Genomic DNA, 22,534 nt, shown 5'->3' with positions numbered 1-22,534 from the left:
ATGAAGGATATATTTTGGACCAGTAATTGATTCTTTTGTCAGGGGGCGTTAACCAGGGGTGGAGCTTAGGGGCGGATTACTGCTGGGACCTGATTGAGAAGCTACTTGTGGATGTTAGCTAGGTTGGGGAGTGGAGGGGCAGATTGTTTACTCCCAGAACAGGGAAGTCCGGAGGTCATTATGTGAAAGTCATTTTGGTGCATGTGACTCTCCACAATCTCTCATGGGTAGGAATTTAAGAGTAATATTGCTGGATTATGAAGTAGCCTAACTTAATGGCATTTTAGTCCTTTGGAAAATATAACTAACTATCATATACATAAAACATCATTATAACGACTATGGGAGTGGACCACATTAAATTCTATGATAGCAAAGCTACAGGCTCAAGGAAGAAGTTAATACTTGAGTTGAAAGTATATGGGTAGGTAAGAATTATTTTGGGAAAAGGAATAGATAAGATTATTTAAATCAAACCTGACAGGACAATTAAAGCCATAATTTGTGGAATACCATGATGAATACCTGAAAGAATGTTAGGTGATGCCCTTAGAGAACAGGCAAAGGGAAATAGGCTCTGGTCATGGCTATACAGTTTGTTAGACTGTCCGAAGTTCAGGTATCTATGCAGGCTATATTTGCTCCAAGGAAGCATTTCCTTTTTTTGGCACAAAGATACTATCAGGTAGGCCTTCTATCTACTTAGGGTATCTTAAAACTCATCCATGTGGAGCTAAGTGCTATGCTTTTAAAAGTTTTGCAAAAGGGCATTATATAACCTAGCTGTGCTGGGTTACATATCATTGGAATGAATTTCAGTTTTTTTATTTTGTACTTTCTCCATTTAACTCTTGTCTAGCAACACTCTGAAAATTAGAATGTTTGCCTGATGCCCTAAGGAAGGCATGAAGCTTCTCTTAGCCTGGGGCATGGTAGTTTTGCTGTAGCCCACAGTGGGAAGAGTCTGTTACTCCTTCATGAAGCATGGTGAAACAAGGAAAAGGAAGTCATTGCCAGGTTTGAAAAGAGCTAGTAGCATGTGCATTTGAAGCAGTCGCCACAAGCTAGAAAACAGCTTTGATTTTCACAAATTGTGAAAGGAGAGAGCATATCAAGAGATTGAGCCTAGAATCTAGGAAAGCAATGATGAGAGCCAACCATAGGCACAAATGTGTGGAAGAAAGAGTCTATATTTAAGAACTATTTTGGAGATAAAGTCTCATGGCACAATGAAGAACGGGAAAATATCTAAAATGATTTAGTTTATTTGTTTTATTTAGTAGCTGAGTTCAGGAGGGACAATTTCACTAAGATATAAAAAGGGGGAGAAAAATATATTTGACAGGACAGTTTGGATGATAAATGTTACAGTGCATAGTAAAAGAACAATTGTATATATCATAACTTGAACTCTTACTACTTTTATGCGCAGTTACAATTGAGGGATTTGAGAGTATTGAAAACCGTTTCAATAGAAATTATAGAATGACAAGCATTACAGATATAACAAATTATATCTGTATAAAATAAATTATTAATAATAAGAGAAGAAAAACTATCTAAATATGTCATCCAAATGTGCGTTGATTCAAACTGGAGATATTATAATATAAGTAGGAAAGTTATAAATAATAGTACAATCTTTCCAAAATGTGTGCAATATGTAGAGATAGAATAATGTACTCTTAACAAGAATTGATGGGTAATTTAAAAAATAAATGAAGAGAAGAAAATTCTAAATCATAAGCTCCAAAAATTGAATAAGAGTTAAGAATGATAAACATTTGTAAAAATATTTTGATGTATCCTCTAACTAACTCAGCTAAAAAAACAAGCTTGCAGTTAATAGGGGTCCATCCTTCTAAGAGGATAGCCACAATGACTCTTCACAAAAGTTATTCTTTTTTTTTTTTGAGAGGTTTTTTGTTATAGGGCGCGTGTGCATACCAGACAGACAGAGAGAGACATAGAGACAGAAAGCGAGAAATCAGCCCCCAGGGGGATGGTCACGCCACAATCCCTTCTCCTCCATTCTCCTCTCAGGATCTTGGGCACGCACGCACATGCGCCTGGCGTGAGTTCTAAGCCACCGGGTCTGGGACGTGAATCACGGTTGACTACGTGGGAGTCTAGTGACATAGCCATTACGATAACTGCTTGTTACCCACAAAAGTTATTCTAATAAGATGGAAGAAGCAGATGCAAATATTTAAAGTTATTTTGCAAAATAAATGCAGAGTATAGAGGAGGAAATCAGGGAGAAAAAGTGGAGAGGTAAGACATTTGTGGGACCCAGAAGTGGTTTATTACCTGTTGATAATAACATGTATAGTATTTCCAACAGGATTGGTCTGAGGTGTATTTCATGTTGGGTAAATTCTCTTTATAAGCCAAATAATGTATAGCAATTGAATATTTAAATAATAATAATAATAAAATGAAGGACCAGCAGATGGTGTAATGGTCACATTGCTGAACTTCCATGGGGTTGACCACAGTTGGAGTACCATGCCAGGCACGTTTGTGTGTGCCCAAAATCATGAGAGGAGAATGGAGGAGGAGGGATTGCAGTGTGTCCATGCCTACCGGAGGTGATTTCTTGCTTCCTGTAACTCTGTGTCTCTCTGTCTTTCTAGCAAGCACAAGCACCCTATGGCAAAAATCTCTCAGAAAAGAAAAGAAAAGAAAAAAAGAAAAAAGAAAAGAAAAGAAAAGAAAAGAAAAGAAAAGAAAAGAAAAGAAAAGAAAAGAAAAGAAAAGAAAAGAAAAGAAAAAAAGAAAGAAAGAAAGAAAGAAAGAAAGGGAGGGAGGGAGGGAGGGAGGGAGGGAGGAAGGAAGGAAGGAAGGAAAGAAGGAAAGAGAGAGAGAGAGAGAGAAAGAAAAAGAAAGAAAGAAAAAGGAAGGAAGAAAGAAAGAAGAGAAGAAAAGGAAAAGAAAAAAACTGAGTCGTGAGTTCCCGCACTTCCCATTGACTGTCAAGGAACACAAATATTCTATCCTATTCTTCTAGGAAATAAAAAAAATGATGAGATTTTCTTTGAGAAGCATCTTTTTACTTTTTATCCTATTCATCAAATTTCATACTCAAATGATGACAATGTCAATGGACTTTGGTGCTTAAATTTCATTCATACTCATCACCTATTAATTCCTATTTCTCTGTATCAAGCCCTCACGATGCACCACTTAATTCATTGTGCAGACCTTCTCCTGTGATCCTTCTTCACCACTATTTCAAACCACCCTTTACAATATAGACATAATCATAATTCATGATCTTTTTAAAGTAAAATCTGACGCACATCATTTTTCATATCCAAACCTAGAGAGATGTTGCCTACAAATTAGAACTGTAAAATATTTTTAAAAATTATTTGATTATAGCACAAATAATTATGGATAATAAAACAAAAATGTTGAAATCATTTATAGGAAATTTATAAAAAATCAGGATATTAAGGAAATGTAAATAAATGAATAAAGATTCATTTAACAATTGCAAAAGTCAGTAGTATAAAGATGGAACATGCACTTTTCAATTTATATATTTGACAAGATATTCAAATCATAGAACTATAAATAGCTCCTACAAAGCAATGAGATTCAGAAAAATATATTTTAGTTATTTAGGTAATATGGTTGAATAGGCATGCCATAACTGAAATTAGCAAAAACTTAATAAAAATATATTCATTAGAAATTATGGAAATACAAATTAATATTAGAATGAGATATACCAGTGTGCATTCACCAGAATTGCTAATATTTAAAACAGAAACAGTGAAAATATAACTGAAACATTTTGAACACTGAAAAAACAATGTGGCTTTGTATGCTAATATTAAACATACATGTGTACTGCAAGCCCCACCAGTTTCATTGTGAGTGTGTGTGCATACATGTGTGGGTATCTCTTAATGTATGCACATGTTTGTGTAGAATTAATTACAATTAATAATTATATTTATAATTAGTATTTAATTATGTATAGTATATATACATAATACTAATATAATACACAATACATACTATAAATAATTATGTATATATACATAATTCTTTATAGCAATGTTATTTGTGAGAGCCAAAAATTTTAAAAGCCTAAATGCTTCCCAGTAATGGAATGGATGCATTTTATTACCTTTAGACAATGGGATGTCACTATGCAGAATTGTAGGCTAAAAGATAATATGCAAAAGAAGCTACACACAAAACAACACACACTTTATGATTCTATTCCCTTAAAGTTCAAAAACAGACCAAACAGATATAAGGATTTGGGCATCAAAATAAAGGTCTCTTTAAGACAGAGGCAAGAAAGGGGTGGCAATTGGAAAAAGACATGAAGAAGCTTCTGGAATGTTGACAATATTTTATTTCCCAGCACATTGAAGTTTCAAGGTGGGTTGCTCTGGAATAATGCATTGAGCTTAGATGTTTTGTCCATGTTTTTATTTATATATGCTACTAAAAAGTTGAAAATATACCGGAGCCATATGGTGGTACAGCAGTGGAAAGTGATGTTCTAGGGGGCTGACTCATATGAAAAGGTCCCCAGTTTGGATCTGGAGACCCCCCTGAGTGTGCCAGGCACTACCTGCCCCAGGGCTGGTTGAAGCAGGCAGTGGAACACAGAATCAGGATTTATATGAAGGTATATCTCCCTGTCTTGTTCTCTGTCTCTCTCACCCACAGAATACATAAACTTTAAGGAAAACTGTATAAAAATACAAAAATTCATTTAGACTATAGAAAGTAATATTTATGCATTTCTACAAATGGAGGTTTGAAGATTAAGATTTATGTACCCTACATATATTCATGACTATAATAATTTATCCTCAATCTATGCCCTCTTATTAAATAATAGTTTAGGTAATATTTGTTGAACACTTACTATAAGGGAAAGAAACGTTTTAAGACTCTACAAATATGAGTAGGTCTTCAAAAGTTAATGGGAAACATGCATTTTGAAAAAAAATACTATCCATGGATTTCTAAAGTTTTTGCATCAAAATATACTCATACTTTAATTCTAATATTCTTCATGAACTCATCAAGTCCCCTCGTACACAGTCATTTAAACCTCACAACAACCGAAGGATATGGGAAGTATTATAGTCCTAACGAATGAAGAAACCAAGACACAGGGATATTATATAACGTCACGGTTAAAAACCTAATTAGTATCACAGTGAGAACTCACATCCTGGGAGCTTGCTGAAGGTTAAATCTGTTTAACCATGATAGTGTCCCTTGGCGTATATCTTCTAATCATCAGCAGAAAAGGAAAAGAATATTGAGAGAGTTGTTTTGTTTTGTGTTTTCCTTACAGTTAATTTCTAACTCAGAGGGAAGCTGACTGTTCGAGGTGAGAAGCATAGGTACATGTGAAACGCACCTCTGGACTAGAAAATTCTACAACTACAGAGAGTTTACATGGCAGGGACTCAATATTTCTCTCTGATTGAGAAGAAAATAAAACAAAGTAAAGGCGCACAAGAATGAGCAAATTGTCTGGAACAACACATGACCTCCCAAAAAAAGAACCTGTGGAGTATTATTGTCAAAGCTGGATAAGAAACACAACAGAAAAAACACCTAAATTTCACCCAAACACATTGTGTTATTGCCAACATGTTAAGATAGCTAATTCTTATGTTTTTAGAAATATTCCAAAAGATAGAAAATATTAGAAAACTGCCAAACTCATTCTATAGGTCTACCAAGATGCTAAGCAAGATATTGAGTCTGAAATAAAGTAGAAGATATTCCATTGTAGTAAATACACACACACACATGCAAACACATTTCACAATCCACCCACAGTCCCACATAAAAGAAAACTCTTTGTGGTAAGTAAATCTGTAAACAAGTTAAAATACATGTGGGCTGGCAGATGGCATGGTGGTTAAAGGTGTTGTATTTCCACATGTCAGACTGCAGTTTAAGTCCTGGACCTGGTGGCTTGCTCTCTCTCTTTCTCTTTCTCTCTCTGTGGTCAAATTAAAATAATAATAATAATAATAACAAAAATAACAACAAATGAAAATAATTAAATAAATACTTCTTAAAAATAACGTGTAAATGTCGGTTTGGTTAAAATGCAAAACAAAAACCTTGTTTCATGTACAGAACAAAGGATTAGTATAGATTCAATATAAAATAGCACTACAAAATATTACAAAAAAAGGTCAAAACAATTAAAAGGAAGTAAGGATACGCACAGGAATTTTAAAACTACAGATGGAAGAAAAATATGTGAAAAGCTACTCCATCTCAGTAATAAGCAGAATAATGAAAAGTAAATCAATGATAGATATATTGACAAAAAATGTAAAGGTTATTAATATCCATGTTACCAAAGCTGTGGAAATTAGAACTCTCCTAAGATATTGCAAGGAGTTCTAGCAGCTTTTCTAGCAGCTAGAAACCAATTGGGTAGCTTCATGAATATTTTAAAATTATAAGCCCTTAGGTGCATCTACACACACATGCACACACACGTATATAATTTTTTTCAAGGACTTATCCCTGTCTGCGCTAAAATATCAGTACATATCAGGAAAATGTTGTTTCATTTCTGCAGAATGCTGTGGCATCTGTTGTAGAAATTAGGTTCTGAGAGCAGACATAAAGTGACTATTGACTAACAACCAGCATTATTTGTGAAAAATATCAAAGAAGGTTTCACTTACAGCTTATGTAACATCTGTCAGAAGTCCAGCATAAAGCATATTTTCCTCTAGTTTAAAGCAGTTTTATATCCAGTTGATCACTAACTTCCATTACATTTGGAAGTCCCGTGACACTAAAACTCCTACTTACAGACACTAGAACCCTACTCATTATAGTGGTTGGGAAGATGCTCTTACCAGTCAAGAATTAGGATCAGAGTCCACTGAGGGCATATAACAAACTCACACTCACATTAAAGCACATGCAAATTTACTTGATGGTGGGCAGCAAAGAGTTATACTATTTAAATTAACTACCTTTTGTTATCCAAGTTTTGGGGAGCTCAAACAACTCTTATCTCTTATATTATTAAATATGGAGAATTACAAGTTATTTAATTCAAAATATGTTTAAACTCTGGTGCATGGAAAATTGTGAAGTACATAAAAGAAATCCTGTAGAATTATACACAGTATTAGAGAAAGTATTCCTCCACAAATTATTTAGAGATCAACATAGATTGTAGGTCAATATATAGAGCATGGTTCCATTTAATAAATGCACATCTCAAAGTCCCAGTTCGAACAATAGGCAGTAGAACAGCTTAGCAAATGGTCCTCAGTGGTTAGGCCTCTGATGGGAACTGAGATTGAATAAGTGCCTTAAGATACACTGTCGGGAACCAGCAGTTAGCGTAATGGCTATGTCGCTGGACTCCCACGTAGTCGACCGCGGTTCGTGTCCCGGATCCGGTGGCTTAAAACTCACGCTGGGCGCATGTGCGTGCGTGCCCAAGATCCCGAGAGGAGAATGGAAGAAAAGGGATTGCGGCGTGACCATCCTCCCTGGGGGGTGATTTCTCGCTTTCTGTCTCTATGTCTCTCTCTGTCTGTCTGGCGAGCACACACGCCCTACAGTGAAAATCTCTCCAAAAAAAAAAAAAAGATACACTGCCACATTTTCTCCAAAAATCCTATACCATGACCTTTCCATGGACACTTATATCCCTTGATGACCTCACCCTTCTCATTAGTTTAAATGCTAAGTCTTGACATTTCCAAAATATTTATAATGCAGTCCCTGATCCTATGGCCTCCACATCTGTAGTCCTCTAATATCTCATTGAAATCTACCACTTTGATGAAGAATAAACACCCCAAATTTAATATGCAAAAAAGAACAAGCTCCTGATTGTTTCCCTTCAAACTTTCCCACCTACAATCTTCCCCAAGGCAGTAAATTTAAGGCTGTCCTTCAATTTCAAAGAGGAAATATTTCAATATAATCACCACTCGGTTTGCAATTTTTACTGGTTCCCTTTATTTATTTATTTATTTGTCTGTCTGTTTATTTATTTATTTATTGTTATGGAGAGATAGAGACTGAGAGGGGGAGAGAAAAGGAGAAAGCATTTGAGACAGGGGTGGGTTGTTGGTTCTTGTTCATTGTTAAGAAATATTTTTGTTATAGGGTGCCTGTCTAACTGGAGATGCAGACAGAGACAAAGAGAATGTGAGAAACTACCCCTCCTGCCCATAGAGGATTGCTACACTATAATCCCTTCTCCTCCATTCTCTTCTCAGGCTTTTTTGGCATGCATGCACATGCACTGGGCAGGACTTTCAAGCTGCCGGGTCCAAAATTCAAACCATGATCAATCATGTGTGAATCCAACACCTTAACCACTACACCACCTGCTGGCCTTGAGAGAGATTTTTGGACAGTCTCTCCAGGCTATGATCTCCCTGCCCCAGCCTCCCAGGTAGCTAGGACCACTGGGACCCACCAGCTTACTCCAAACCAAGCCCAGGCTTTCTACATGGTCTCAGTCACCAGAGTGGTTCCTACTGCTTACTCCACCATAACAGGGCTGGTTCTACTTTCTAGCATGACTTTGAAAGAACTGCAGCTATCTTACTTTGTCTGCCTCTCAAACTGTAGTTTTGTTGTTCTGTTCCTCCTCCCTATTCTATAAATTATTAATTTCTTTCCTTTGTGAAAATTCCTTCTTTTTCTCACTTTCAGACCCCTCAACTAATTATTCTTTTCAAATCAATATCATCTTTTACACCAAAATTGATTTGGTTATTCACTCCCAAAGCAATTTGTGCTTCACATAAAACCAAAATTTCAATATTTATTCAATATCTTTATTCTCTGCAATGCTAGATATTCTAACAGAATTAAGATAACATCAGTTATATTAATGGCCATGAGTCATTTACTTCCTGCTATCAAGAAATGGTTTCCTAAATGAATTAATAGTTTCATTAGTGTACCACAGATAAAATAACTGACAAAAAATAAAGTCATGTATCCAAGTAGGTACTCTAGAAAGAGATGGCACTCTAGATTTTAAGTTATTTGCGAATGAGCAGGCACTGTGAATAAATAGAATGGAAAATGATCAAATCATAACCAGAGTTAGAACAATTAATTATCTATATAGAGCTAATTGTTTAGTAATTCCACACTATTTACAGACAATATTCTGGGTAAGTTGACAATATATAAGCTTTAGAATAAACTGGGCTTACATGCATGCATGCCCAAACATCCTAATGGGAAGACAGAGTGGAGAGGAAAGAACTGTGGTGTCTCCAGAACCCATTGGGGGTGTTTCCTTCCTTTCTCTCTTTCTCTAGGGAGCACATGAAAAATCTAGCAAAAAAATAAAATAAAATAAAATAAAAACCCTCAATACACAATAAAACATATTGAATGCATAAAAGTCCAACTAAGTTGCATTTATTTTCTTTTACTATAAAAGTCTGTGCTTTTGTTAAACATTTAAACAAGATACAGGGCTTCTATAGTAATCATCAATGAAAAGGACAAAGGTTAAAAAGATGATTATCTTCTACAATTCTTTCTCCTTACATTTGACACTCCTAAATATCACGCTAAATTATTTTATTATAATAATATTTTAATATTACATGGAATTACATATATCTGTACTGTGTATTACATTTCATTTTCCAGCATGATTACCATGCATATCAGTGAAGACAAAGACATTACTATCCACATCATCATCATCAAGTAGCTTTTCATCATTTTTTTCACATTATTATTATTTATTCTCAAATGCAATATGTACATGATAACTTGTTCAATTTACCTACTTGTAAGTATTCCCCCATTATGAAATTAAATAAAAATGCATTTGTACCTTTAATGGGACCTTAACACTCACCACTTTTCCTATACAGAGGACCAGATTTATTTAGAGCTGAAAGAACTTACAGAATAATATAAGGCTGAATCAGAAAATAAAAATAAAAAGCAGAGATGAGAGTATGGAACAAGGTAAGGGGTTAATAAAAGTAGAACCACGGATAGGATTAAAGTTAGGAAACGTGTAAATAAGGAAAGCCACTGACTGAACAGCCGAAAGCCACTCTGAACAGAAGGAAGCTTAAATAAAATCAGATGACTGATTTTTCAAAATTTTTTCTCCCCTTCTTGCGTAAAAATAGAATTTTATCTAGGCATTTGACCAACCAGCTAAAGTCTCTGTGTTCTTGGCTTACTTTCCAAAATGGTGTTTACATGTACATCACGATTGGACCAATAGTATATGAGTGGGCATATTGTGTGATAGTTCTGGGTAACTGAAACTTCAAGTTTAGCCCTTTTTCCTGAGTTTGTCATTTTTCCCTCTCATAAGCTTAAGAGAAGAAAGCAATATAGTTAGTTATTATTATTGTTTTCATTATCATTGTTACTATTATTTCCAGAGGGCGTTTGGGTGAGAGAGACAGAGGAAGAGAAAGAGAAAAAGAAAACAATCTTCTATGCAATGTGATCATGCCACAATACTTTTCCCTCCCTTCCTCCCTTTGCATCAGGATTTTGGCATGTGCTCATATGTGCCCACATGTTTCAAGCCACTGGGGCCAGGATTTGTCCCACAGGTAGCCATGTTGTTGCAGGATGGCTTCTTGGTGTTTCAGACAAAGAACTGAAGTAAGCATGCCAATAGCAAACGGAAAAGATAGCTTATTAAGTAGAAGTGAAGGTATTCTCCTGAGAGATAGGAGTGGGCCTGAGTAGACAAAGAATGATTCAAAAAATCCAAGTAGTTGCATTCAGTGAAGTTTAGAATTTTTAATCTAGGTTAAATTGTTTGATCACTGGCTGGACCCACTGATTGTTCTCATCCCACTGGTTTCTCAAATGTGACTGGGCCCACTGTTTCATCCCATTGACTTTCTCAAATGTGATTTAATAAACTAGGTAATCTTGGGTGGGGAATCTTCTGCCAATAGGAACTTCCTCTATAGTCACATAGGCAGATATTTCAGTCCCCTTATCCACTTCCGTTTTCTAGCTTTCTCCTTCCTCAATGTGTGATCCCGCTTCTCTTGTACAGGACTTAAATGCTGTGCTACAAGCCCATCTAGCAATTCAGTTTGATAATGCACACAAGTGCACAAACAACTGGTTACTAGAACCTCAGGGGAAATAGAGTTGTACAATAACCTGGATCAAGAGAACTATTATAGACAGATATGACTTATTTAAACCATGTTGTTTTTAGGTATTTTTGTTACAGCCAGTGCACTTTTCTTTAGATAATACAGGTGGTGATGTCAAAGTTGCAAAATACAGAGAACCCAGGACCATGCATCAGAGATGCAGTCAAAATGGAAGCAAAAACTTTTACTCAACTAGACTCAAAACCGTGGTTTTACAATTCAGTAGACGCTACACTATTCAGTCTACTTTGGCAAGTTAAAACATATTTTCAGATCTTAATTCAAGCATCACAAACTTGGTTAAAAATTTTTCTATCTTTTTTTATTTAAATAAAGCTTAGCAAGTACCATTTTTTAACATCTTTCCCTTTAATATTCCAGCTTGATTATCAATCTCCCTCATATATCACTAGGAATTGTTTTCCCTCTCTTATACCTAGTAATTGGTTAAAAAATAATAATAATAAAAATAACCTACTTTTTAAAGAAACACTGAAGCTATTTTCCTTAATAAAAGTTAAGATTTTTGAAAAAGAGACCACAAATATCTAAATTCCTTATGGTTCTCCAGCCCAGTGCTAACTCCAACTTTGTATGCATGTCAATCAGAGGGAAACTGATAAACACAATGGATTATTACCATGCCTTTTCACACTCATCACACACACAAAGGAATATAGGCAAGACTAACTCTTCTCACTATCAATTTATAACATTTACTATATAGTAGCCAGCACTACTTACAATGAGAATAATACAAAATTATTATAATTTCCATGCATTATGCAGTTTCCATATTTTTTCATGAATAGCTGGATATTTTTGTAAGGAACAGGGTTAATGTCTAATATATGTTTCTGCAAACCATATTTAATAACTCGAGCATATAAGGACTGATATGATTAGTATTAAAATATATAATTACAGATGATCTTAGGTAAATAATATATTGACATATGAATTTTTGACTTTATGTAATTGCCACTCAGTAGGAACTGTATTTTTTAATACCTTACAAGTATTCTGTTGTTCACTTTTCTGAAAGTATAGTGTTCAATAACAGAATGGAATACTCAACACTGTCAAAGAAGACTTTGTGTTACATGATTTTGCCCAACCGTAGGCTAAAGTAAATGTTCAGAGCATGTGTAAGGTAGGCTAGGCTAAGCTATGATGTTCAACAGGTTAGGTGTGTATTAAATGCATTTTGGACTTTATTTTTAACATATTGCAATGGGCTTATTGATGGGCTTATTGCAATGTAACCCTGCCTTACATAAGAAGGAGAGCATCTGTGTTGAAATTGATTTCTCCCAATTGTAATGTTTTTTCATAGATCAAAGTAAATAACAATATCTATGTTACAAGATAATAAATTCATAAAGTCTTAAAAAATTTGGTAATGCTAACCCACAGTTGCTAGAATTGTTTGTTTTAGAGCCTTCCTCTAAGCTCCTTCTTCACTATTATGTAACTACTCAACACAAGACTCATAGGAAAACAAATAAGGTATTGAGCTGTTGACCTGAAGCAGACTGCAACTCCTGTGTCTTCTAGATAACTTATTTTCTATAAAAACATATTCTAATGCTATCTAGAGTTATTTCAAAGTTTATAATTTTATTTTCATGGTATGCATTTATTTCTTTACATTTCAGATAGGGCAATTCGTAAGAAAACATATCCCTAAAGTTTCAGTGTGTAACTATGCAGTTAGATTTTAAAAAGTTTTCAAACCTATGCCCATTTATCTCATTCTTAAACCAATAAACTTACCCATGGAGAATAGTAATGTTATTTTTTAGGCAACCAACTAAAACTCATTTAGACATTATATATGATTCCCTACTGTAGCTATAATAACATTTTTATTTTTAATCAAAACTCCCAGAAGCTTCATGACAACTTATATTAAAAACATTAAAGCAAATGTTTATATACTTTTGGAATGAGTTTTTAATAAATCAGTTGGGATTTTCCATCACTTTATTGATGATCCTAAAGGATTTAATTATTTAGAGTCCTAAAGGTAGATAACATCCTCAAATGTCTACTTCTTCCTATTGCTTCACACAAAAAAGTAAAGTTAGCCTTACTTTCTATGTGAAATGACTCTTCCTCTCAATCCAAACACACAACCACCACCACAGCTCAGAGAACTGAATAAAGAGTGAATGACACCAACAGGATTAATTGGATGTTTTCCTGGGGAGAAAATATAATAGAAAGAACACGATGTTGAGTCTGTTTGATTTACTTCCATTTGGAGGATGTTTTGATGGGCTACATGTTAATATTAGACACCCATTTACCAAAACGAGATAGATACATGTGCACACAATTGAAGATAAGAATCCAAAAGCTTAAGAGAAAGACTAAAATGGCTATCTATTACAAAGCCTTAATATACAAGCCACTTTGGAACATTCATAGAAAAATGAAATTAAAGTAAGGGTTTATATTGTTGCAAAAGTATTGTTGCAAATCCATGCATAGTTATGTGTTAATTAAGAAATTAACACACATTTTTCCATGACATTATTGAAGACTCCACATACTTAACCAAATTAAGTTCCAACATGTTAATTTTTACAAGGTTGGAACAAAATGCTATGTTCCTTAAAAGGTAGAAACTTGAGGTCAACAGGTGGCATAGAGGTTAAGGCTTTGGACTCCTATGTGGTTGCTTGGAGTTCTAACCCCAGACCTGGCAGCATGAAAATCATTTTGGACACGTATGTGCACACACCCAAAATCTCAAGAGGAGAATAGAGAAGGGATTGCTGCATGGTCATACTCTCTGAAGAGTGATTTTTCACTGTCCTTCTCTCTGTCTCTCTCCAGCAAGTGTACAAGTCCTATCGAGAAAAAAAAGAAAAAAGAAAAGGTAGAAACTCAGTCCAATAGTTTTGTGTTGGATAGTTTATTTTCTTAAGAAGTTTTGGCATTGATAAAAGATTGGACTTTCCAAATCTGGTCTGAATCCATGTCAACAGTAATTGCATACCCTTAGGCACTTAATATCTTTTAAACTCAGTTTGCTTATAAGCAATAGTGAAAATTTCAATGGAACTGACCAAATTTATACTTTTGAGAGTGTAGGAAATGATATCAGATTCATTCTTAACATGTTGTCTACTATAGGTGATTGTCATTATATTTATAATATTTACTTGAACATTTAAATATTTTTCCTTATATGATGCTGCTTAGAAAGATGACTGGAGTTTAAACTAATAAGAAGGAGAATATTCATAATTTGAATTTGTAGAGGTCACAGATATTGTCATGTAATTTGAAAACCTTTAACTGAAAGGGAGCATCACAGTTCAATATGTTATTTTTTTTCAAATCTTGAATTTCTAAACCTTTTAATTATTGTCAATATCTTAATCTAATTCCTGAGATTTGCAGCTTTAGGTTTTTCAACTTTTTTATGCTTTTCTTTTTTGGACTGATGTTTAGAAATACTTAGGAACAAATCATCATGAAGAGCAACTTCTTCATCACTGCTTCCTTAATTTAAATATTTATCTCAACAGAGTGATTACAACTTAAAGTACATATTACATTTATAAGAAGATATCAAAATTGATAATTTTATTAATAAGAATAACACATCTTGTAAACTATATAATTTCTGTTTCCTCATGATTTTCAGATCTGAAATCTAAACTCAGAAAAAAAGTAATTGCAGATTTCACATAGTATAAACCTTTAAATATTGCAATTTTTAGGAGACACTAAATAATACATTTTAGTTAAACATCAAAGAAAGTATGTTGGTATTACATTTGTTTATTAAATACCACATACCACTCTATTAAATAAACTTGAACATACATGTAAATATATGAATGTTGTATTTAACAAATAAATTTGTGAATTAATGCAAAAAATTCAACAAATGGAAAAAAGAGCAATCTCAAACTGAGACAAAGGCAAGAAAGGATTAGCTTTATTATGACTATATAAAAAAAAGTGAAAATGTAATAAATTTGCATTTATAATTCAGCTCTGAGATTGTAACTAGATTCTGCCAGAGTTTTAAAAAGAAAAATACAGCCAGATTAACTTAGTGGAGTTTTAACTAACCTTAAACACCATTCAAATCAGGCAGTTGTCACTTACCAATGTTCAGACAACTCTGGGAAGCCATGTGGCAAACTCGGTATTTTAAGTTCTGGAAAGTGATGCATAAAAATGAAAGTGCAGAAATGAGGTTGCGAAAATAAATTTGGTGGGTTACATTCTGATATTTGTTTGCATTAATGCAGTTTAAAAGGTGGGGGGGCCTGTGTTTGAAGCCTAGTTGCTATGATTGGCTGTAACCAAGCAATTAAAAAAGAAACAAAAAGGGATCAGCAGTTACTGTAATAATGGCTATGTCGCTGGACTCCCATGTAGTTGACTGCAGTTCGCGTCCCGGACCCAGTGGCTTAAAACTCACGCTAGGCACATGTGCGTGTGTGCCCAAGATCCTGAGAGGAGAATGGAGGAGAATGGATTGCGGCATGGCCATCCCCCCTGGGGGGGGGCGATTTCTCGCTTTCTGTCTCTCTGTCTCTCTCTCTCTCTGTCTGGCGAGCACACGCACCCTATAGGGAAAACCTCTCCAAAATAAATAAATAAATAATTTTAAAAAAAGAAACAAAAAAGAAAAAGAGTTTGTTTATGGAAACTAGGCAAGAGTCTGGAGCCTTTTTTTTAATATTCTTTAACAGAGTGAAATACATAGTGCTATATATATATATACATCACAATATATTAGATTTAAAATTCTATTGAGGACTCCAACAATTGTAATCTTAGTAATAGGATGTCAAGCCTATAGTTTTAAAGTATTCACTGTGTTATCACACAGTATATCCTAGATAGAAAAAATAAAATAATACTTGGAAAGCAACCCTTAAAAGGACTTAAGTTTATCTAAACAAAGGTGACAATGTATTCAAGAATATTATCCACCCATTGCTCAACTTGAAATTCCATTTAAGGTAATTTGGCAAGTTATACATCAGGAAAGAAACGCTTATTAAATACTTTCTTAATTAGGAAACTGCAAGAAAGGGAGATAGTGCAAGTACCTTTGACTGTACTACTGATATTTTAAGGAACTGATTTCTGTTGAGGAATAACAAGATCTCTTTGAAAGAGAGAAGTCTTTGGCAGGAAGAAGGAGGCTGGGGGACTTTGGCATCAGATAACAAAATGCATGAGAGACAGCACAAAAGAGAGACTGAAGGCATTACTTTAGTTTTCACTGATTCTTGCTTCCCACTACAGTTAAGATGGAATCCCTGTTTCTGAAATTTATAATCCATTCACTTATTATAGCCTCAGAGGCATCATTTTTGGTCAAATGTCTTTGCTCTTTCAGAGGTATGTGCTATACCCTAATGCCAGAAAAATGACTTGCCTATTCCTTAATGGCAATTTGTTTTCCTCTTAACCCTAAAATGAAAGGGGAAAAAAACTGCATTTTTTTCTTGAAACATCAAAATATGAACTGAAAATAATGAGCAGAGACTTAGCAATTTAACTATAAAAGCATTTGACATAACCAATGTAAGTCCTTATACTTAATATGAGATTTCCCTCAGTCCCTAAATGGAAAAAAATTCCATAGGACAGTAATGATCTGCTTCATTTTATACTTTCATCAGGTAGCAAAGTGCTTAATTCAATAAACATTGCATGTTGAAAATATATTGCATGTTAAAAGGCTGAAAATTAGGGAAAAAGAAACACTGTAACCTGTCATGTGAACAAATTAAATTATTCAAAGCAATAAATTTGTTTCTCCTTGGCAATGTCTTCACTGAAAAACATTTCAGAAGTAGTATATAATTCTGAATTTAACACAAATGACTCACCTTTTTTGAGACAGTAGCATATATGGCATAAAATAAATATTTCCCTTTATTTCCACAATTCATGTGCAAGTTTATGTATTCTTTGTGATTGTTCTATTTTGTTTCTTGTATCTACTTCTAATAAATTATTTAAAAGTTGGGAAAATAGGAGTTGATAAAAATATAATGAATGCAAAAATAATGTAAAGTTAACAAGTGGTTTCAATCACATATTTCAACCTATTTGTCTAATTTAATGAATTTTCTCTCTTCTTCCTTTATCTTCCCAATACATGTGAAACACAAAGAATATATATGATTAAGTTAACAGTTTCTCTAGCTTGAAAAATATAGAGGACCCTTTTATATTAGAAAACAAGAATACTCTAAGTATCAAAGTAAATTACTTTATGATATTAATTAATTAAAATCTTTAAAATATAAACCTTAGGATAAGTTCCAAGTATTTTGGGGGTTTATAACCATAAAATCAAACAGGATTTGTAAATTAAGTACAAGAAAATTATAAAAACCATAAACTAAAAATAACAAAACAAATTTGAGGTAATAGAATATGTTGTGTTAGTAATCGATTTCCAAAGTCAATTTACATATAACACAATTTCTATGATAAAACTTTCTATTGAATTTTATAGGACACATCAACCTTGAATTGATCATGACTCAAATTCCTTTTTTCACAAATTAAAGTGCCAATAAAATTTGTCTCTACAGTGCCTTACAAGTGTAATTTGGCCTCACTAAAATAAATATTAATATTTCTATTTTTTTATTAACTTGTCATATTTTTTAATAATTATTTAATTTAATTTATTCATTTATTTATTTTAATTTGACCTGAAAGCAGCAAAGAGAGAGAGAGAGAGGTAAAGTGAGAATGCAAGTCACCAGGTCCAGTACTCAAACTGCAGTCGGCCATGTGGGAATGTCCAGCATCTTAAATACCCCACCACCTGCTGGCCCCAACTTGTCATCTATTTTAAAGAATTCTTTTCTTTAATTTTATTCATTGTCATTATTTTATTTTATTTTTTAAAAGTTGATCAGAGACAGAGAGAGAAAGTGTGAAAGCAAGCTGCCTGTTCTGGGATTCGAACTGTGGGCAGTCACTTGGGAGTCCAGCTGCCTTAATCACCACACCACCTGCGGGGCCTGTAACTTGTCATCTTTAATGTACTATACATTGGTGCAATGGTAATTGTGTTTTTGCACTGTTGAAATTTGTCATTTGATATTGAACACATTCTTAAATAAATGTGGTTATGGTATATACATCATGTATTTAAAAGAATATTTTATTTTATTTATTGTTAATATCAACATTATTACTTTAATTTACTGTAGAGCACATACTCTCATACAAGAAAGAGAAAGAGAGGGAGAGAAAGTGAGAAAGCATGCTGTTAGGTCTGGAACTTGAACTATAGCTGGCCATGTAAGAGTTCATCACCCCAGCCACCATGCCACCTGTTGACCCTTGCTACACATTTTAATGCACATTTCTCCCTTTAGGTATTTTTGGTAATGACGTATTACTTGATATTTATTTTATATGTATTTTAGACTATGGAAATTATGTTAAACAAGTAGTAAATTTCAAATGACTTTTTTTATTACTTTTCTTTTGTTTGTGTGTTTTAGCTTTTGTCATAGGGTGCTGTGAGTTTACTAGAGGGAGACAGAAACAGAGAGATAGAAAGTGAGAAGTCACCCTCCAGGTAGGATGGCCACACCATAATCACTTCTTATCCATTCTCCTCCACTCTCCTCTTGGGATTTTGGGCACACACATACACCTGTTTCAAGCCACCAGGTCCAGAACTTGTATTATTTTTTAAATATGTAAACTATTTTTTAAACTATTGCACTATTTAAATACCACTCTAAAGAATTTACAAAAATTACAGCATTCAGAAATTTTAGGTGAAACTCATCATAGGTAAGGTTTTTTTTTGGATCAGCATGTTTAAAGCTCAAGAGCAAGATGTTTTTTTAGAGATGTTCAGTTCATGAGACTCAATTTCTGCTGGTTCTATGTGGAGCATCCATGATAGTTTTATTGTATTCTGTAATCAGCTTGGTCACATTTTTCATAATTTGCCAGTAATTGCCCTGTTGACTCTTTTTTTTTTTGAGATGTCTTCACTATAGGGCGCGTGCGCTCACCAGACAGACAGAGAGAGACATCATAGAGACAGAAAGCGAGAAATCACCCCCCAGGGGGGATGGTCACGCTGCAATCCCTTCTCCTCCATTCTCCTCTCGGGATCTTGGGCACACACGCACACGTGCCCGGTGTGAGTTTTAAGCCACCGGGTCCGGGATGTGAACCGTGGTCAACTACGTGGGAATCCAGCGACATAGCCATTATGCTAACTGCTGGTTCCCCCTCTTGACTCTTGACTTCTATGAATTCTTTCATTATGAAATTATCTTGCTCATAGTGCTGCCACTTGCCTTTCAGATTTATAATCTAAGATTGTGTCTCATTTTCTTACAAGTGTATTTTCAGTGTTTCACCCTCTGTATTTAGCTTCTCCATTATTTTCTTAAAGACATTCCTAGAGGTTGATAATACCACCCTCTCCTGGTGTAATTTCTTTTTCTTTTCTTCACCTGATGATTTTAAGATGGCAAATCATTAAATGTTTACAGATCAGTTGTCATTTGCTTAATTTTGCTTTGAAGAGAATGTTGTTCCTCTATCATCTTACTTTCCAGGAGCTCCATGTTTTGCAGATCCAATTGCAGATGTTGACTGACTGATGTACAATTCCTAGCTGTACTCTGTGATTTCTGCATTTCAGTAGATTTAAAATTGAGATTATCCTGCATCATCTTTAGCTGTTGATTGATGATAAGAGGATATCTGTTTCATATGATTTGTATTACAACTACAGTGCTCCAAACATGCAGCAATGTTGGCTTCTATCTGTGCCTTCCCCTTCAGTTCCTGATTCTTCATTTTCTCAAAAGTCTCAATAAAAGTGTCCTTATCTTCCTCTCATCTACTGTAGCTCCTCATATTTCTGATTCATTTCACCTTGGTGTTCCTTGAAATCCATGTCAAATTGTCTAACTTCTTCATTAAACTGATTTATTATTTTTCTTTTATATCTGTCAGCTGTGTCTCCATGCTGGCTATTTCTTGATTATCTTCTTTAACCTGATTAAATAATCTCTCTCTCTCTTCCACTGGAGATCCCATGCATTTGTCCTCTGCAATTATTTGTTCCTGATGGGATTCTAAATCATAGTTTTTCATGCAGCAATATAGCCTCCTGTTTAACCTGGGAGTGTGCCATTTGAGTTTCTAAGGCTCTCTTTGTTTATGTTCAATGAATCTAGTTGCTGAAGTGTATCTAGTTCCTGCAACAATTTTTCATTTGCGGTTTTCATCTCATGTACTGACTTGTTTTTCAGGAGACGTATTTTGATAATGTCAGTTGCTGCTTCTTTTTCCTGTTCAATTTTTTCTTCTTTAACACTTCTAATTTGATATTCTTTCATTAGTCTTCAAATAAATATGATAGTCATACTTTACCTTTCTCTATCATTTTGAGCTTTAAGCATATTGTAATCATTCATTACTTCTCCCTTTTCAGTATTGGTATTATGTTTATCTACCAACACATTGTAGTCTGCTAGTTATCCTTGAAATTTTTTAATTTCACAGCTAAAGTCTTAGTCCCCTTTTCATATGACAAATACATTGAATCTTGTTTGTATATTTCTATTTTGCTCTGAAGTTTATTAATTTCAGTTGTGAGTTCACTTATTTTACTTCTCAGAAGCCAAGATAATAGGATTTGTCTAAAATTTGCCTTTGAGGACATTTCATTCCAGTTTTCATTCCACTCCATCCTTGTGTTACAGGAAGATCAGCAACTTTGATTTGAGAAGACAGAACCCACCAGGAGACCAGGGGGCCACCAAGAGAACCTGGTCTTTCTCTCCCAGGTTGGATTCCAATTACCACTCTAATATTTCCAGATGGTGGTCGTATTCCAGAGAGGCCTTCCTGTCAACCCAAGTCCACCTCAGAAGCAAAGCATGCTGCTGAAGGTTTGTAATTACTGACCACTGTTAGGTCACTTTAGCCACAGCAACTCATAGCCCTTTCACAGCTCCCAGTTTGTCCACAAGCAGCTTTCCTGAGCCCTCCTCCAGGACTTGTATTGATGTCGACCATGAGGGAGTCCAGTGCTCCAATCAACATGCCGCCTGCTAGGCCCTCCACCAATTTTATTTGAGTTCAAAATGGGTCATAGAACAGTGAGGACTACTGGCATCATCAACAACACATTTGGCCCAGAAACTGCTGATGAATGTACAGTAAAATGGTGGTTCAAGAAGTTTTTCAAAGAGGAGAGCCTTGAAGATGAGGAATGCTGTGACCAGCCAATGGAAGTAGACAATGACCCATTAAGAACAATCAGCAAAACTGATCCCCTTCCAGTTACACGAGAAGTTGCAAAAGAACTCAATACCTACCATTCCTGAGGTCATTCGGCAACCAAAGAAAATGAAATGGAAAGACACCTGTAAGTGGGTGTCTCATGAGTGATTGAAAATCAAAAAAATCATAGTGTCGAAGTGGAATCTTCTCTTATTCTGTGCAACAATGAACCATTTCTCAGTTGGATTGTGACATGAGAAAAAAGTGGATTTTATACAACTAGAAACAACCAGTTGGATTTAGAAGCTCCAAAGCACTTCCCAAAACCAAACTGACATGAAAAGAAAGGTCATAATTTACCATTTGGTTGGATCAGATTCACTACGCCTTTCTGAATCCCAGTGAAACCATTACATCTGAGAAGTGTGCTCAGCAAATTGATGAGATATACACCATTAGTTGGCATTAGTCAACAGAAAGGGCTCGATTCTTGTCCATGACAGTGCTTCAAAAGTTGAGTGAATTGGGCTACAAAGTTTTGCCTCTTCTGCCATATTCCATTGACCTCTCACCAACTGACCATCACCTTCATGCATCTCGATAACTTTTTGCTGAGAAAATGTTTCCACAAGCTGCAGGGTGCAGAGACGCTTTCCGAGAGTTCATCAAATCCCAAAGCATGGATTTTTCACTACAGGAATAAACAAAGTTATTTCTCATTGGCAAAAATAGATTGATTGTAATAGTTCCTATTTTGGTTAGTAAAATGTATTAGAACATAGTTATGCTGATTTACAATTTATTGTCCAAAACTATAATTCCTTTTCGTACCAACTTAATACTTGGATCCAGTGAAATCATAAACCCAAAGACAACTATGGCACCAAAAGAACAGATTTTTCCTTGGTTATAAAAAGGGTAAAGAAAAAAAAAAAGAGGTAAAGGATATTCTTACACTTTATAAAGTTGTTAGATTATTATCCACATGTAAAGACAAAATTAAAAGAAAAACCCCTATCGAGAATTGGTGGAACCTAAAAAAGTACATCATAAACCTTCGAGCATCTGTGGTAGCAAGTTTGAGAGATATCATGCAG

At 34.6% G+C, this 22,534-nt stretch overlaps 2 pseudogenes; both read right to left on the bottom strand.

Moving 5' to 3' along the window:
- The window catches only part of LOC102473782 (centrosomal protein of 95 kDa-like), a 51,060-nt pseudogene extending 31,184 nt beyond the window's left edge, over positions 1–19,876 (bottom strand).
- Positions 19,877–20,033: 157 nt separating this feature from the next.
- LOC102473371 (intraflagellar transport protein 74 homolog pseudogene) lies at positions 20,034–22,033 on the bottom strand (annotated as a pseudogene).
- Between the last annotated feature and the right edge of the window lie 501 nt (positions 22,034–22,534).

The sequence above is a fragment of the Tupaia chinensis genome, unplaced genomic scaffold (assembly GCF_000334495.1).
Source record: "Tupaia chinensis unplaced genomic scaffold, TupChi_1.0 Scaffold143566_1, whole genome shotgun sequence".
Taxonomy (NCBI): Eukaryota; Metazoa; Chordata; class Mammalia; order Scandentia; family Tupaiidae; genus Tupaia; species Tupaia belangeri.
The sequence above is the reverse complement of the archived record's forward strand: the minus strand, read 5'-3'. Positions and strand labels throughout refer to the sequence as shown.